We start from the raw sequence: 17,719 nt of genomic DNA, 5'->3' as shown, positions 1-17,719 counted from the left end.
TCAGTAGCTGTGGTCATTTGGGTGTTTCTGTGCCAGATTGCTCCAAGAGTGTGGCTCTTGGAAGGGTTTTCCAGCTGTTTGCTCTCTTCTGCTTCCCCTGAGCGGCAGTTTTTGAAGTTCTCAGTTGTGTTCCATATGTGACTATGCTTGAAATTGTTCATTGTTTCCCTGATTTATTTTGATGTCTCTGATTAGATTCAGAGTGTCCCCAGAAAGAGTTGCAGGAGCTTGCCTGAGGGGCTGGTAAATTGTAGTGGTCATTGACATAGCAGGTGTGGGACAAAGGAGAGATCAGGAACCTGTTAAGCTGCCTTTTCCATTGAAAAAATTATAATGTGGAACAGGCCATTCATTTTTACTTGGGCTCTCACCTGTAACTTTAATTTACATCTCCGAAGATACAGTACAGTGCTATTACTCAAGCAGCAGTCTCTCATCTAGCTCATAAGCACATTTTACCTAAACCTTACCTTATCTTCAGGCAATCCAGTACCGCTTACCATTACCATGCTCTCTCAGAAAGCGGCTGCGAATCATGAAGGCAAAGTGAAACCTGTATATTACTTCCTTCTGATCAGATCTCAGTAAGAATTAACAGACCTTAGAAAAATTTCCCAGTAGACCTTTGTAGAAATTAATTAAGTACCCCTTCTCCACTGGATTAACCAAAACATACTGTTTCATTTAGTAACGAGAACTTCTTTGATATGCAGATTGAGTGCTGCAGCCCTGTCCTTGCCTGGCCCTGGGTTCCGCTGAGCTGGGCACTGCCCTGATCCCATCCTCATCCTGTCCCCATCCCAGGGGATGCCTACCTGGCAGGCCCCATGGTGCCTGGGGATGGCCAGGCTGTGGCTGACCCTGGTTGCCATCCCCAGCACATCCCAGCTCACCTTGCTGGGGTCCATAGGATGTGGCTGGCGAGGGAGGGAAGCACTACACTGCCCTGGCAACCCTGTGGCCCTCTGCCTTGCCCAGGAGCCCTGATGCTGCCTCCTCGTCCAGCTCCATAGTCCCACAGCAGGGCCTTCCACAGACTGAGCCTTATCATGTCTGATTACATTAACAAACTAGTCAATTTTGCTTTAAAGACAAGCTGAGGCTGAAGCTCTAAAGATGTGCACAACATGAGCTTCTCAAAACCCATTCTAAATACAGCTAATATTTCCTGTGAGCGATGTTTTCCATAAAAATGGGCACAGAGCTGGAAGAGTGTGACTTTAGGACTTGTGAAGGAGTCACAGGACATGCTGAAAACAGTGAGCAGGTGTCAGTTTTGTAGGTGACGCTTGCCAGCCCTTGGAAGGCAACAAAAATCAAAGCATATGGCCCTAGGACTTTCTGAGTCATGGGAATTTCCTAGGAGCTGCATGGGTACCATGACTCCCCATCCTCATGTACTAGAGGCTACGGACATCATTCCTCTCCTTTATTCCCAGTGACACAGCTGCACCTTCACCTCTCCCTCTGGGCAGTAGCCAGGACAGAAAGTAAACTAGAGGAACAGTATTAATGTTGATTTCCTTTTCTACTGGGTTTCTAACAGGGAGCCGTTCATTGCAAAATGTTTCTTTCTTAAACTCAGCTAACCCTTTCCAGCCAGGCCCAGAGCACACCATATTGCTGCGAGGAGACATTTTGGGGAGATGAAAAGAGGGCAGATGATGTCTTTGAGACTATACCTTGTCTTTTAGCACCTATTCATCCTCATCTGTCTTACAGCATGAGGGAATGCAGAGATCTCTGAACAGGCTACCTAGAAAATTCACTGTTGTGCACTGGAAACTGGAGAAAAGAATGCCTGATTCATCACTGTGCTGCTGCTGGGCTGAGGGCAATATAACACCATGGAAATCAGCTGGGATGAAGCTGGGATGAAGCTACAATAGATCAACATAGAGAACAAGCATTCACACCATTGTATTTACACTCGATGCCCTTGTGCATTGAAAGCATTCCTTGCACTGCAAAGCCACAGCATCCCACTTGTAAATACTGATAAAACACACCTCTTTGCACAGCATGACCTGCTTAGAACAAAAAAATGCATCAATCCAATTTTGTGTAAACAGCCTGGTTTTACTTTCCAGAGCTGCGTGCATGTAACGTGTCGCTGCTGACTGCCTTTATTCAACAAGAATAATGTCAAATGCTCTTCTGGCACTAAAAAATGAAGACTTTGACCACACATTAACCCCATTAGTATGGTGTTAACTTTTGACTTTAATTCTGGCACAGTGTTAGGGGTATTTAAAAGCAGAACAAAGTGAAAGGAAATGTTAAACACATTCCTCTTTCTCTTGAAAACTGGAACGATAATTTAATGCTAATGTCATGAGATGGGTAAAAGGGTTTTGTGTCTCTATGTCTTGCACAGAGTGTTACTGGAGGTAAACTGGGCAACTGAAAAAAAGAAACATGTAACAGCTTTCGAAAGGAGTTTCCTGTGTACTTTACCCTGTGAAGTCATTTTAGGTGCATACCTTAGGAGGTTTAAAGTTACTTCAGTAACACTTTCATTATTGGTGAAAATGCAGTGGTGATCAAAAGAATATAATAAAAAAAAATCATTAATTATTAACTTTCCTATATTTTAATTTATTCCAGCACTTTACATACAAAGAAATGTTTCTAAATAAACATTTGTTAGGTGAGTAAGCCTCCTAAAGAGGTATAATGTAGGTCCTTGAAAGGCTACATATACTGCCTCCAGAGGTTTAATATTTGGCAGAATGTAATTTGCTGCTTCAGCTGGCCATATCTGGCCATAAATTACTAATTACATGAAGCTTAGCCAAATTACATGAAGCAAGCCAAATGATGGTTGCTTCCAACTGAGATTACTTTAACAAAAACCAGTACTCTGATTTCCGAAGATTGCAAGACTGTAGATGGATAAACATAAGGCATAGAAAGAGAGATGTGTTCAGCGCTCTCTTAAGGTAAACCTGAATTTTATTTTAAAATGGATGCATATATTTACTGAAGGAGAAATGTGGAGTCAGCTGCAATTGCATGGAGAAAACATTATATCCTATGGCTAGTAAACTCCAAATACACCCCAGGGGACTGATTGGAAGTTACCTACAGTTCTCTCATTATCACAGCACTTTGCGTCTCTGGTGACTTTTGTCACAGTAAGCAGATTGGGAAGGAGTGAGTGCAGGATGAAAAAATAAATGTACAGGAGCATATTTTATGAGAAACCCACGCTTCATCTACATCAACAAAACACAGGAACAATCTTAACTCTTCTGTAGTTCTAGTTATTTGTTCTTCCTGCATTGACGATACCTAGTTTTGACAGGATTACTCCATTGTGTCTATTTGTAAGTAGTATAAAAATGCAAAAGATGATCCACACACATGATTTTCTTATTTCCTTTTGTAATTGAATGGGCTGAAGGTGAGCTTGAGTTCTTCAAATAATGTCCACATGGCCAACACACACAGTAGAGGGATAGATAAGGCAGTCCAGCTCTCTGAGACCTTTGCTGAGATGTGAGAATGTTTCCATTGACTGCTGAGCTAATCACCATGGTCGTACCTTCTAGTCTGTGCTGAGAGCTGTCCGGAGGGCATCTCCGTGTTGCAGTGTACTGAGACACTGATGGCTTGTCTCTTTGCATGTTGCTGAAGGCTAAGCAAAACTGCTTCTATAGGAAGGGCAAGTGGTCAGCATGGCCACGCTAAGACTGAAGTCTTTTAGGATTGTAGGCCCTCCTTCATGTTAAAGGTCTAGCCACCTTTTTTTTTCTTTTTTTTTTTCTTTTTTATTGTATCAACAGGAGCATTTGTTTGAGCTTTATATGCACTAGGAGCAGATTATGTTATTTGGGTGTTAAAATTAATGCAGTTCTTCTCTTTGCTGTCAACCAACATAAAACATATTGCTTGGGATTTCTCTGAAGTTTCACATCACATTTCTTGTAGATTGTTTTAAATAACAATGATGAGAAATGTGCTATAATGCAGCACAAGAATTTTAGCTGAGATAACATAGAAATAATGGATGTTTATAGTCACAATATTTGTTACAGTAGTATAATTTATACTTTAGTAAATGAAATATTAGGCTATATTCAGAATATCATTGTATTAAGCATTGTAGAGATATACTGTAACTGATTGTCTGTGTCTCAGAGCTATGATCTAAGAGCCTTAACAGAAAAAAAAGCAGCAGAAGGGAGAAAAAGATGACAAAAATATCTCAACAACTAAAGAGTGGCTCATAGCCAAGCATTAAAACCAAGTGTCTCACCATTTCTGATGTTGTCCTTTCTTCATGGGCATCAGATCGAGCAATGTGATGAGTTAGAATTCCCTCTGCTTCCCTTCTCTGGCCAGAATTGCACCAGGTGCTACTAGCCTGACAAAGGCCATGGCCAGACCCCACTTGCAGTACTGTGTCCTCAGTACAGGAAAGACATGGACCTGTTGGAGAGGGTCCGGAGGAGGGCCACAAAAATGATCAGAGGGATGGAGCACCTCTCCTATGAGGAACGGCTGAGACAGTTGGTGTTGTTTAGCCTGGAGAAGACTCCAGGGAGACCTTATTGTGGCCTTTCAGTTCTTAAAAGGGGCCTATACAAAAGATGGGGAGAAACTTTTTAGCAGGGCCTGTTGTGATAGGACAAGAGGTAATAGTTTTGAACTTAAAGAGGGGAGATTCAGGATGGATTTGAGGAAAAAAATCTTTACAATGAGGGTGGTGAAATACTGGCACAGGCTGCCCAGAGAGGTGGTGGGTGCACCACCCCTGGAGACATTCAAGGCCAGGCTGGATGTGATTCTGGGCAACCTGATCTAGTTGGAGATGTCCCTGCTCATTGTAGGGGGGTTGGACTAGACGACCTTTGAAGGTCCCTTCCAACCCAGACTATTCTATGATTCTATGAAACATACCTGGATGAAAGTGAGTGTGCTTACTACATGCAAAACGGCAGACTTTATTATAGAGGGCTTTTTTCTGTCAATGACTTCTGCTGCAGTTACTTTCAAAGACCAAACAACAAAATCTATCACTTAATATCCAAAACATCACAGAAGAAATTTAGAAACTCAACCAGTGTGCATAAATCTTTTCATTGGGATCTAGTCCAGATTCTCAGTTCTTTGAAAATCCCTAGATAACGAATGTTGACTTACAGAAGAAACACTGGGCAAGCAGTTAATCCCTTAACATGGGCAAGAAAGTGGCTGTGATAACTGAAAACAGTAAACATAGTGTAAAAGTCGCAGCTACATTTCCTGAAGTGATGTGTTTTCTGAATATTTTTCTTAGCTTTCTGTTACATCCTTGCATTTAGAGAAGGAACAAGTAAATATTATTTAGGATTTATATAGCAAACCGAAAGCATTGCAGTTAGAACCTCTAGATGAATACGTGTTCTAGAAATAAGCTTCCACATAAAAGCAGGCAGTTTATACATATTTTTCTTTTGATTGCTTAACCCTAATATTTTTTCTCTGTAAGACTATTATTTTATTCTATTTTATCTTCCACAAATTCCTAAGAAGCACACCATTAAATAGTGACAAGGGATATCTAATTTCCTACTAGGAAGTCAGAGAAGTCATTGCAGGTCCGTTGAGTTAGCTCCCAAGCACGATTTTCTAATCATACTTGGAAGGATATCTTCATTCTCTCTAGTAGCATGAGTAATTCATGATGAATAGGAATATGGAGCCTCAAAGAAGGCAGTGCAGAGGACTAGGCTTTCTAGCCTGTATCACCCTGAGTGCAAACAGAAATACTGATTAATGCAGTCTCCTTTCTGATTCTTCTCTGCCCTCTTTTCCACAAGTGCTTTTCATCCAAACAGGCTCTGAATCTAGAGCTTCAGTGGCTAGTCACAACCACGAACATTCTGCAGTAAAAAGTTTCTGACATTCAATGTACATCAATCCCCTTGCAATAAATATGTCACAACCTGCTGCTGGTAACCCCATGTACTCTGTCACAGAGCCACTCCTCTCTCAACCCCATGTACCCTGGTCCCAGGAGCATTCGGGGAGCCCCAGGCTGTGGTATGGTACAATGCATTGTCATCATCATGTTTATGCCTTCACAACAGGATGCTGCTTAGTGGGAATTCTTTAGCTCAATGTGCTCTTAATCACAACACATAGATCCGTTCTCCTTCAAAATAACAGTGTAAGAACATAAACTTTAAATAAATGCAATGCAATAAGCAGAAAGCAGCATTTATTTTCTCTTGGTTTTCTTGCTTTCTTATTACTTCTCACCAGCTGCTCCCTATTCCATCCCTACTCCCATATTCTTTCATCTCTTTCCTCTACCTTTTCTCTTTCAAAGATACCCATTTTGTATGAAATACTATTGTAAAAAATGTTAGCCCATAAAAATAACTCAGAGCTTGCTACTAGACTGTGGATCAGTTTCCAGGGAGCTATGTCTCTATATGACAAAAGTGATCAGGAGTCAACCTACCAATACGAAAAAGAGGCAGGCAGCCATCAGAGAAAGTCTAAGAAGCCATTTTAGAGAGCTGAAACAAATAACAAGATAGTTTTCCGAACAAGAGATTCCACAGACTGGAGGAGAGACATACGCAAGAGGGAGAGAAGAAAAGAATCTGGAAAATCTGGGCCTCAACCTAAATTGTTCTCCAGAAACTGAGGAAATGGAGGCATGGGAATACGCCGAGGACCTGCATTATTTTATCTAGTTATTGTTATGTAAAGAGGAGTACTTTATTTTTCTGGTAGTAAAAGAAAGAAGAATCAATGTGGAATCCCTTTTGTAAGGCCTTTGTGTTGCAAGCTTTAAGTGCTATGTAGCCACAGAAAGACTAGAGCAAACTCAAATTATTCCTGTGGCTGAAGATTTAGGAAAGGGACGCCGTAGGTTTAGGACTACTTCATGAGGCTGTACTCATGCAGGATGCCTGTACCAAGAAGCTGCACATTGGAGAAGTCAAGGAAAGAGTGGGCTGGACTTCACCCAAATCAAAGACAGCTGTGAAATGCATCAGTCCAACATGTGAAACTACAACACAGACATAGAATCATAGAATCATATAATCATAGAATTGTTAGGGTTGGAAAGGACCTTAAGATCATCTAGTTCCAACCCCCCTGCTGTGGGCAGCGACACCTCACACTAAATCATATCACCCAAGGCCTCGTCCAAACTGGTCTTGAACACTGCCAGGGATGGAGCATTCACAGCTTCCTTGGGCAACCCATTCCAGTGCCTCACCACCCTAACAGGAAAGAATTTCCTCCTTATATCCAACCTAAATTTCCCCTGTTTAAGTTTGAACCCGTTACCCCTTGTCCTGTCACTACAGTCACTAATGAAGAGTCCCTCTCCAGCATCCCTATAGGCCCCCTTCAGATACTGGAAGGCTGCTATGAGGTCTCCACGCAGCTTTCTCTTCTCCAGGCTGAACAGCCCCAACTTCCTCAGCCTGTCTTCATACGGGAGGTGCTCCAGTCCCCTGATCATCCTCGTGGCCCTTCTCTGGACTTTTTCCAATAGTTCCATGTCCTTTTTATGTTGAGGACACAGAACTGCGCGCAATACTCCAGGTGAGGTCTCACGAGAGCAGAGTAGAGGGGCAGGATCACCTCCTTTGACCTGCTGGTCACGCGCCTTTTAATGCAGCCCAGGATGCGGTTGGCTTTCTGGGCTGCAAGCGCACACTGAAGCCTGCTCATGTTCATTTTCTCATCAACCAGCACCCCCAAGTCCTTCTCCGCAGGGCTGCTCTGAATCTCTTCTCTGCCCAACCTGTAGCTGTGCCTGGGATTGCTCCTACCCAGGTGCAGGACCTTGCACTTGGCATGGTTAAAGCAACATATCTTCTTTCTTGCCTTCTGTAACTGGCCTTGTCCAAACTGAGTGAGAATTATTTGGTTATTCACCATTAATAGCCTTTTCTTTGGGTGGACCTTATATGTCTGGGTTCACAGGCTGCATGTGGACAACCCTACCACTAAGCTGCTTTACCCTATGCCTACTAATTGGAGTCCATAATGAAACTAAATGGATGATCAGAGTGGCTGAGATACAATCAAATCCACTCACATGCAAGTGGTTGCTGGCCCTAATACACTCAGAAGCAAAAAAAAAAAAAAAAGGCCAGGACCTATAGGCCAGTCAGTGTTGTAAAAGTGGTACTCAAAAACTGGAACTTGCTATGGCCCCATTTAGAATTTTGAGTAAGTTTCTAATTAGCAACTTTTTAAACCCTTAAGCTTATTGAAGACATACTGAAAAATAAGCTTGTCCCACATTGTTCTTTCCAGTTCTCTCTGAGAAGATTGCTTTCTGGGAGTCTTCAATCACATGCATCTGTTTTCCTGCTGATATTTTATAGATGTGCATTTCCAACTTTTCAAATCCAGTGCTGACCAAGGGCCATTTGCTTGCCAGAGTTAACCAGAGGGTTCACTTTACAAAGCAGCTTCACACAGGCCCAGATGATGCCAGACCACCTCAGATGTGCCTGTGTGCAGGATGGAAAGCCAAACCTCAAGAGTGGTCTTGCAAGAATTAGAGGGTTGTGCTTCTGACCTCTTCATTACTAGTAGGCCTAGTTGATCTAGCTGATCAAAACTGGTAACCTCTTTGCTCAGAATCTTTGTGACTACAGTTATTTACCACTTAATTTTCCTTCTGCCAGATTTTTCTGCGTATGATCACACTTCATGCCAACATGAGATACTTTGTTAGGAATTCTTAATTACTCCAGCAAATATATTCCCAATACAGCCACACTTCTTCTATAACTCTTGTCTAGTTAATATCTAGTGTTATGTTTCATGTCATATCTAAGATCTCTCTTGCCATTAATGTTATGTTGATAGTCATTAGTTTATTAACATGCTGTGACCATTGCTTAGCATGATTTTCCTTGAGAGCATGATTTCTCTCTTGCTTCTATACATTATCTGTTGTCAGATACTTGACATAAGCTGTTTACATCGTAGAGTAAAATTTGGCATACTTTTTTTTTTTTTGGCATGTAAACCTAGGAGAATCCTTTTTCATACCCACAGAAATATCAAATTTAGTTACAACATCAGCACCAGTTCTATTTTTTAGTTACAAAAAAGTAGCTGAGACCAACTTATATGGTTAATATTAAACTCTCTTGGTGCCTTTTGGAAACTCAAGTGAAGAGGTTCACATGCTAAGTAACACTTGATATCAGTTATGGAACACTAAAAATTTTTCTCTTTGGACTAACAAGCAGATTTACCCAGCATTGTTGCATATCATCTTTCATAACAAAGCCATCCTTATTACATTGTACTTGGCTAACAATTTCTGAGACATCCTGGTCTTTTTTATTCATTGGTCATCACTTTATTTTCACTCTGACAGTATAGTTTTTCATTGCTGGAACATTGCTCAAAATTTAATACACAAACTAGTTCCCATCTTCAATTCTTAAATATTTGGGTGTCTTAATATTCTGCAAAGTACACAACAAACCTGATTCTCAAGTATGCTAAGGCTTTTTTTTTGTTCTTTCCCAACCACTCTTCTATCTAAAAGGGTCTTAAACTGTATGGAAACAGCCTCTTGAGAATAAATCCTGCGTGAAAAGGCCTGGAAGCAGCACAAGAGCTCTAACTCCTTGGCCCTGTTGTGCGGGGGGAGATAAAAAGACAGGAATTTGTTGTGCTGTACAAGTTCTTTGCTTTGCATGACTGTTAGAAGGTCACGGGAATCAAAGCCTTTGGGTGCCTCAAATTCATGGCACAAGTGTATCCAGTTGAGTGCAGAAAGTACAAATAATTCACACTGAGAAACATGCACATGTTGCTGTCAGGTCCCAAGTTAATGGCTTCAGACATTCCTCATTGTCACTGTTTTTTTGAAAAGCTGTCATTTGTGGGTTCATTTTCATATGCCTGAAACTGTCAACACAGGGGTACCTGTTTTCTCTATTCTGAAAAATCCTTGTCATGCTCCTGAAAGGTTTCTCACATTGACTTGGTGGGTGTAAGCACCCAAGCCATTCAGAACACATTCAGTATACTGTTATTTTCTAATGAGCAATCGTAGTCCTTAATGTTTAATGAGAAATGAAAGACTTAGATTTAAGGTATGCTCAGGTTTGTTTCTGCAACTGCAGCTGGTTTAAGGATATGAATGTGATCTACATTTATTTTCTGTTGATTTCAAATTCTTTTATTTGGAAGCATTTTTTCCAGGCTTTAGAATTTGTATGGCTATCATACATTTTGCCAGCAAGCCTGGCTTAGGAGACCATCACCCTAATAAAAAATCTACAAATGTAACAAATTTAAAAGACACAAATTTGTCTTGGCTGCTCCATCATATTCCCTTTAGTTGTATTTGGATTCCTTTCTAGCTGAGAATAGTACTGTCATAAATCCAAATTCCATGATGGTAGATGCGCACAAATCTTTTAAGTGAAAATAACCAATACATGTTGTCAGTGGTAGAAAAATATTGAATAAAGATGATATGCTTTGGCCACTGATCACAGGAAAATTTCTGATGAAGTGCTATGTGGTTTCTAAGATAGGTGGGAAACAGAGCTAGGGGGTTAGAATTTGGGTTTGGGGATGTTAAAATTTTGCCTAAAGGATGGGTATGCAGCTGTCAAGACAGAGTTTACAGTCTGCGGGTAAACAAGTCAATATGGCTGAGATTGGAACCTGTTGGTCCATAACACTGTCATGTTTGAAAGCAATATTATTCTCTCCCCCAGCAGAGTAATTAATATGTGTAAAACAAGCACAAATTCAAAGCCTACTTCTCTTAATGTGTGATGTTCCCCAACTCCCTGTCCTACGGAGCCAGACTTAAAGATTGTGAGATGATAGAATCACTATTTCCCAAGCAAATTCTATTTTGATCTGTGAGCTACCTGGTGCAGGGGATCCTTCTGTCAGAAGAAAGATCAACAATTTTAAATATTTTTTATCTCAAATAGAACCAGAATGCAAATGCACTTGAGACAAACTATGATTGCACATCCAACCTTGATTGTGTCATTTTCCAATTTTTGAATATCTCACTTTGCGGCTTCAATTTTAATTATAATGAAATTATATAATTTGAATGTGTTATTTCTTAGGACTATTTTAAAGTAAGGTTAAAATTAATTATAATTTGTATATGTGATGTACATGTGCAGGAAAAGAAAATGGGTTAGATTTTTAAATAGTTTTTGCTCAGCTGTAGCAGAGGAGAGTTTTAGAGAAAAAAAACCACAACACTTCTGAATCTTAAGGGTGTTTCTTTTGTGGTATGTCAAAACCTTACAGCAAACAGTGAAGTTGTGAGAGGTTCGTAACGGAAGAATCACAGGACTCTTTTATCATGGAAAGCATTAACTAGCCAACTACTAGGGAGGATACCAGTTTATCTATAATATTAGTGTGAAAGATACTTGTGTTACTTGAAGAAATAGTATCAGCCTAGTCCATGTTTTGCAGTAATGGTAAAAAGACTGAAAGCTTCTAAAAGTCTGGGTGTCAGTTCTGTTCGGAGGAGAAACACCCAGAAGCTCTCACAGCATCGCTTACCAGCCATGGTTCTATGATATGGGTATCAGTCTTAGCCTGCTGGATCACCAGGCAAAGCAGATATAAGCCAGTTTAGAAATCAGTGTGAGGTATAGCCAAATTAGCAAAAGCATGCAGTGGTGATTTTCTGCCAGCACGTGTCACTGGTATCCTAGACAGCTCCCTGCTTGTCTGCCCTGTGCATATCAGGGCACTAGCCCTACTGCAAAGCAAGAATATTTTGGAGCAGTTCACTTAGACAGGAACAGCTTTCCATTTCCAAGGTCAACTGGTGACCCAGGAAATAGCTTCATATAAAGTACCATGCCACTGGCAGGCCAAAATGCCCCAGGAATCTTGGCATTACAAGTACCATGTGCTATTTTTGCCTCTCCCTTGAGCAACAGAAATAGCAACAGTGTGTATCCATGCCTGTAGGACCGGGCAAATGATGCGGCTGCATCAAGGGTTGGCATCAGCTTTCTGTTCACCGGGGCCACGTAGAGGAGGCAGGAGGCAAGAGGCAGAAAATTGGGAAGCGCGGAATAGCAGCACACCCAGGTGTGTTCCGCAGGAACTTCTCCAAGGCACAGAAGGGAAATGTTAAGCTTTTCCCAGTAAGGCTGATATATATGGGTGTCCAATACAGCTGGTTTTGGTCTGGGGCTTGGTTTTGGCTAGACTGCAGTGGCATCTGCAGTAATTACTGCATGTAGACATAATGGCCAAGGTCTGATGCGAGTGTCCAAAAAGAAGGAGATGCTGGCTCTGGAAGGTAGGCAAGAACTTTGGGTGAAAACTGTATAAGGATAGAGGAGCAGAAAAGCTTGTAACCTTGTTGTGGCTGTGCTGATAAAGGTAACATGCCAGTGTCTTTTCAGCACACCAAACCTGCCAGGATGAGTTTGTACTAGATAAATCGTTTTTTCTATAGTATTTTTGATACAGTAGCAGAAAACCTAAAAACAGATGAGAACCTTACGGGAACCATAGGTGCCACTGAGCTGCCAATGCTTGCCTTCTTTATGCTGGGCTGTGAGCTGGTGCCAGTGGAGAACTTGTAAATATTTGCTTTTGCATCCTTTGCTATAAGTGGTAAGTTGTTTGCAGTCTGGGGGTACAGCTGGGCTGCTCTTGTCTCAGACCACTGCAGTTAGACCTGATAGAGGTCACTTGTATGACTTCTGATCAAGCAATACAATTTTTTAAGGAATGTCTTATGTGGATTTGTTCCCGTAAGTAAGAAAACCTAGAAAAAAAGAGAAATAAGAACTGCTTCAAATCAACTGCTCTCACTGAAGAGTAATCAACTCACCAATACTGACAATAGGATCGAAGATACACATGTAGACTACTAAAAGGGGTATAAGTATATTAATATTGATGAAAACAAGCAGAAAATATTTCTCCCAGATTTACAAAGCAGAGCAGCTTAGTTATCAACTTTCTGAAGCCTAAATGCCTGGAAATTCCAAAATAAAAGATGTAAAAGCAGTGTGCAAAAAAAGTCTTGTATGAATATTGACATTTGTATGTGTTATTTCTGATCTAAATGATATTTAACCTACTTGTCAACACCAAGTAAGACTAGCAAGAAGGTCATTTTGGGGCCATGATAGATTTTGTCCTTGTAATACTGGCAGTAAGGAGATGATGTGAAACACTAACCTCTGCTTTATATGTTTATATGCCTTGTAGAAAGCCTGAGATGTTATGAAAGAGTTAGTGACCTGACAAAGCTTTCAGGAAAGAGTTAAGAGCTATTTTTGTATGTCACATAGCCAGAAGGGGACTGAAAAAAAGGGAGTAATTTTTTCTGAAGTGTTAAGAAAATCCCTGGCAAGGTGGATAGGTGAATTTCTTTTTTGTGCTTGTGCTCAGAACTGCTTCCATCATTGATAGGTTTTGGTTGCTTCATGGTCCTTTCCTTTTAAGTATTTGTAGGTCTAAAATTATTAATTTACAGTCAAATTGTACCTTTTTTTTAAAACTCAAGTGAAAATACTGTTTTTTTTGCCAAGTTACTCATTATTTATCTTGGTTTTAATGTTCCTCAAGTGGGATCACACACTGAAGTTTTAGCCCACCATGACTGAACCTCCTCCGCAAACACCAGTTGTTCATATCTGGGACCTGACCTGAACAAGCTGAGCCCCTCTGTAGCCTGTGCACCTTCTGGAGTTTCTTTCCTATGGGCATCAGGCCATGGGGGCAGAGATGAGAAGCAAACACTTAATGTTTCACACAATACTAGCAATATATGATCCATGCCTGGAGCTGGGAAGTATTTCTGAGTCTCACCAGCCACTCCAAGCCCATTCCTGCACTGAGTCCTGAACCCTGCAGACAGGTGGAGCTGATTGATAGCACTATTTCAAAGGCAGACACTACCTGACCTAAACAGGAGAGATACACTCAGTCGTGGCTTCTCCTGCAAAACCAGTCTTGCCTCCCTATGGGACCCATGTCAGGACCACAGGGACTGGGCAGCAGGCCTCAGAGCACTGGCAGGCAGCATGCATGAAGTCGAGCAGGGGAGAGAAGGCACAGAGGGGAGAGAGGGAGGTCACATCCCCCTCGACTGTCCTGCTAAATCCACACCTGAGTTTCATCACATTATTGCCTTACAGCTGACATCTAATTATGTAAGCTCACAGAAGGCCTGGACTTTTGAACTGAAGAGCAAAGGTCAATTTTTGCTACTAAATCAAGGTAGCAGAAGAAACATATGGTCCATGGCTGATCCCTCCTCCCTGTCCTGTTTTATTAGAAACCAAGAATAGATTTTTGGGAGCAACTGTCTTCGCATTTATTGTCTCTGTGTTTGGTATTTGGGATCAGTTAGATCTCTTAAAAATCCAAACCAAAAAGTAAAAGCAATTACAAAACCCCAAACATTAAAACTTTATATGCAGGATTCTATTTAGGTAGGTGATATTCTGCTCTTTTTTCACTTGAGAAAGCATTTTAAGCCGTAGTCTCTGACACTGACACTGCCTTCTGTTGAACTCTGCTACTGTCCTCCCTTGCAATCCCTCTAGGATTTAGTAAGTTTTCATCCTCTAGCCATATTCCATTGTGACTGCTTTTGGCTCAGATCCTGCACTAATACGGTCAAGAAATGCAAACATGATAGGGCAAAAACCTCCATAGGTGAGCTAAAAGACCTTTTCTGGGTAATTTGTATGCTCTTTCCAGCTAGCTGTAATAGCATCAAATCTAAGTGATAAGGATACTGCTAAACTTGCTTTAATTAATGTCAGCTTTACAGTCATAAATCATTATTAATTCCCACACGAATTTTAGAAATGGCCTAGATTTTATGGCCATTGCTACAGTTTGCCTGGAAATTCTCCTACTTGTGGACCTAAGCTTGTTTTTGCTTCAGTCCTGATGTTTTCTCCATTAAATTCAGCTTGCATCTGGTTTGCATGACGCACAAGGTTACTCTTACTTCTTTAACAATGACCTAACTCCGCTTCTGCCTGTGCCTGGCCTTTTTCTCTTTCCAAAGGTAGATGAGATGTTGAAAGTCATTGCAGCACTGTCTTTCAAGACACATTGATTGTCAATTGTCTTCCCATACTAGTGCATTAATTCAACAATACTACTGATGTCTGAGGAGAAAGGCTGAGCTTAAATTATTAAATTATTACATAGCTTAAATTATTCCTTTTAACTGAAATATAGCCACTAACTTCACTGGGACTTCATGCTTCCAGAAGTATTAATGAAGGTGAATAAAATACTTAAATTACTTAACAACTCATATATTTTACTAGGTGTTGACTTTCCAGTGACTATCAGGCCTTTCTTTGGTACCATTTGGGAGCTTGGACTAGTTTGTCTGTGCTGTTTTATATGTATTGACAAAATTCACTTCTGCTGAAGGGAATTCATTCTTTAGGAAAGCTCTGATTCTCTTATGGTTTCAATTTTGATTCCTATTTATGCACTTTCCTTAGTTAACATTATTCAGCTGCCCTGTTTGCTGTGTCATTTGTATGCAGACGATATTCGAATATCCTCTTAGTCCCTGCAGAGCCTACAAAGAAGTTTGATGTTTTTCGTAATTGCCTCTGTGATATTTAATCACGGGTAACTTCAAATTTTGTTAAACTTAACACAGACAAAACTGAGTTGCTATTGATTAGTTCACTGGCGCAGAGGTCTCAGGTGTCATCTGTGGTAGTTTCCATTTGTGGTAGTTCTTTTATCCTTCAGATAATGCTTGTGACCTTGGGGTCATTGTGGATTCAGTGTTTTCTTTTGAAGCCCACATCAATCATGTAATTAAAGTGTCTTACTACTGTCTTTGGAATCTAGCTGGGCTGAGACCTGTGCTCTTTCTAGCCTACTTGCTAAAACTTTAATCCATATTTTGTTTGTCTGACTTGACTACTGCAGCTCTTCCATATGTCCTCTGTTGTTTGCATTAGGGACACAATGTAGCTGTTTAGGAATATGCAGTGAATTAACAATGCTCATTGACTTCCATTCAAAGTAGAGGATGTATTTTTAAAATGCGGCTAGACGCTGGGTGTCTTTTAGCTTCTTCTTAGCTGGGAGCTTTTAATGATGTTTCATTTAACAGGATATTCTTTCCAGACAGACCAGTAGAATTTTACATGAATCATATCAATTCACAGTGTTATTTTTTAACTTGTTTCTGAATGTGGGTGGCCTTAAATCATTAGAATTTCAAGATTGCTGTCACCTCAGATTAATAAACACTATATACTTGGCAAGTTGCAGGAGCATTGGTTATGTTTCCATTACAATCCTATCTTTACTTAGTTGTCATTTTGGGAGTTAATGTTTTCCAGACCAGTGTCTGCTAAAGAGTGACTTGCTTCAGTTTCAGCAGAATTTATTTCAAACAATCCTTTTCTCAAATAGACGTTTTCACCAACACAATGTCATAGGCCACATTCTGCTCTCACTTATCTCTACAGAGTCCAGTGGGATTGTACAGGATTAGCAAAAGCCTTGACCATGATGGGGAATTGTAAGACTCTTAAACAATCCAGATAATAAACCAATACAAGTACGTATGTAAGCAGTTATTTAAGTTTAAAATTTGTTTAACTTTTTTTATTTTGTGCTGATTCCTGGTGGTCTTGAGGCACACTGAAACAAATGAAAATAAAAAATGATGCAAACTATTGGCTTGGTACAAAAATCACACTATATATTTGCATTTTTGAAAGTTTGGTGGGTAAACAGAGCTTAACAGCAGGCTACTGCCACATACACCTAATTATTGTTCATACTACTTTTGAAAAGTGAAGCACTTGAGGTGAAGTATGCTCTGACATATAGCGAGTAGAGGTAAAAGCTGAAAAAAGAAAAGGTAGTCCATGGAGAAAAAGAACTACTGTTGTCTGTATCTGAAATGATTCCCCATGAAATCTCTTTAAAGGAAAAGTAACTTGGAATACCAAGTGGATTCTCAACCATGTGCATACCAGAGTGTTGAAGCAATGCATCTCTACTTCTATTACTTGACTAAGAGTCATCCTGAGACTACAGGAGACAGTAAGCAGTTTAGCATTAAAATACAACAGAACAACAATGGTGCAAACTTTTTATTTTTTTGGTTAGGTTCTGTAAATAAGTACTTGAAACTATTCATTACCATTGTTACATGCAGTCTCAGTGTTTATAGGACAGCCAAATGAGTGAATTTCACTGCAGCAAACTGCTACAGGAAAGATGCATTTGCACTGAATTAAGTGGAGTAGTCTTTTGCTATGAGGTTTTTTTGTCTACATACCCAACTGTAACCCAAGGCTGTATAGGGTATACTTAGATGTGAAAATCAGATGTATGAGATAAACTTAATATTTTATTTATAGCAAGAATATTGATATACAGCACACTATGCACTATGTGCAAGGATCATCTAATGGTGTTCTGGAGCAGCTTGTTCCTAGCTGAAATGTGAACTTTCATCTGTGACAACGAAGTACTGGAACACTACAGCTTTCTCTGAAGTTGGATGCTCTTCCTGAGTCATTACAAAATTGTCTGGCAGTCACTGCAAGTGTCAATTGCTGCAATGAGAAGATAACTTAACCTACCTCTCTAATCAGAGAAAGCACACTGGCCCAAGCAAGAGAAATGTCTGAAGTTTTGCCTAGTCGTCTAAAATGGATCCCAAAAGTGAATAGATTAAATTTTCAGTACCTGAACAGCACTA

The 17,719-nt window shown here is 40.4% G+C and overlaps 1 long non-coding RNA gene across 1 annotated transcript in view; it reads left to right on the top strand.

Moving 5' to 3' along the window:
* The first annotated feature begins 1,725 nt into the window (after nt 1-1,725).
* LOC134165483 (uncharacterized) overlaps nt 1,726-17,719 on the top strand; it is a 42,858-nt gene continuing 26,864 nt past the window's right edge. Inside the window, exon 1 of the long non-coding RNA XR_009965553.1 lies at nt 1,726-1,988. This is a non-coding gene — a long non-coding RNA (uncharacterized LOC134165483). The remainder of the gene's footprint in view (nt 1,989-17,719) is intronic.

Source organism: Pezoporus occidentalis, unplaced genomic scaffold (genome assembly GCF_034315485.1).
Source record: "Pezoporus occidentalis ecotype Australia unplaced genomic scaffold, CSIRO_AGI_Poc_V1 ctg24, whole genome shotgun sequence".
Taxonomy (NCBI): domain Eukaryota; kingdom Metazoa; phylum Chordata; class Aves; order Psittaciformes; family Psittacidae; genus Pezoporus; species Pezoporus occidentalis.
This window is presented reverse-complemented; position numbering and strand designations above follow the sequence as displayed.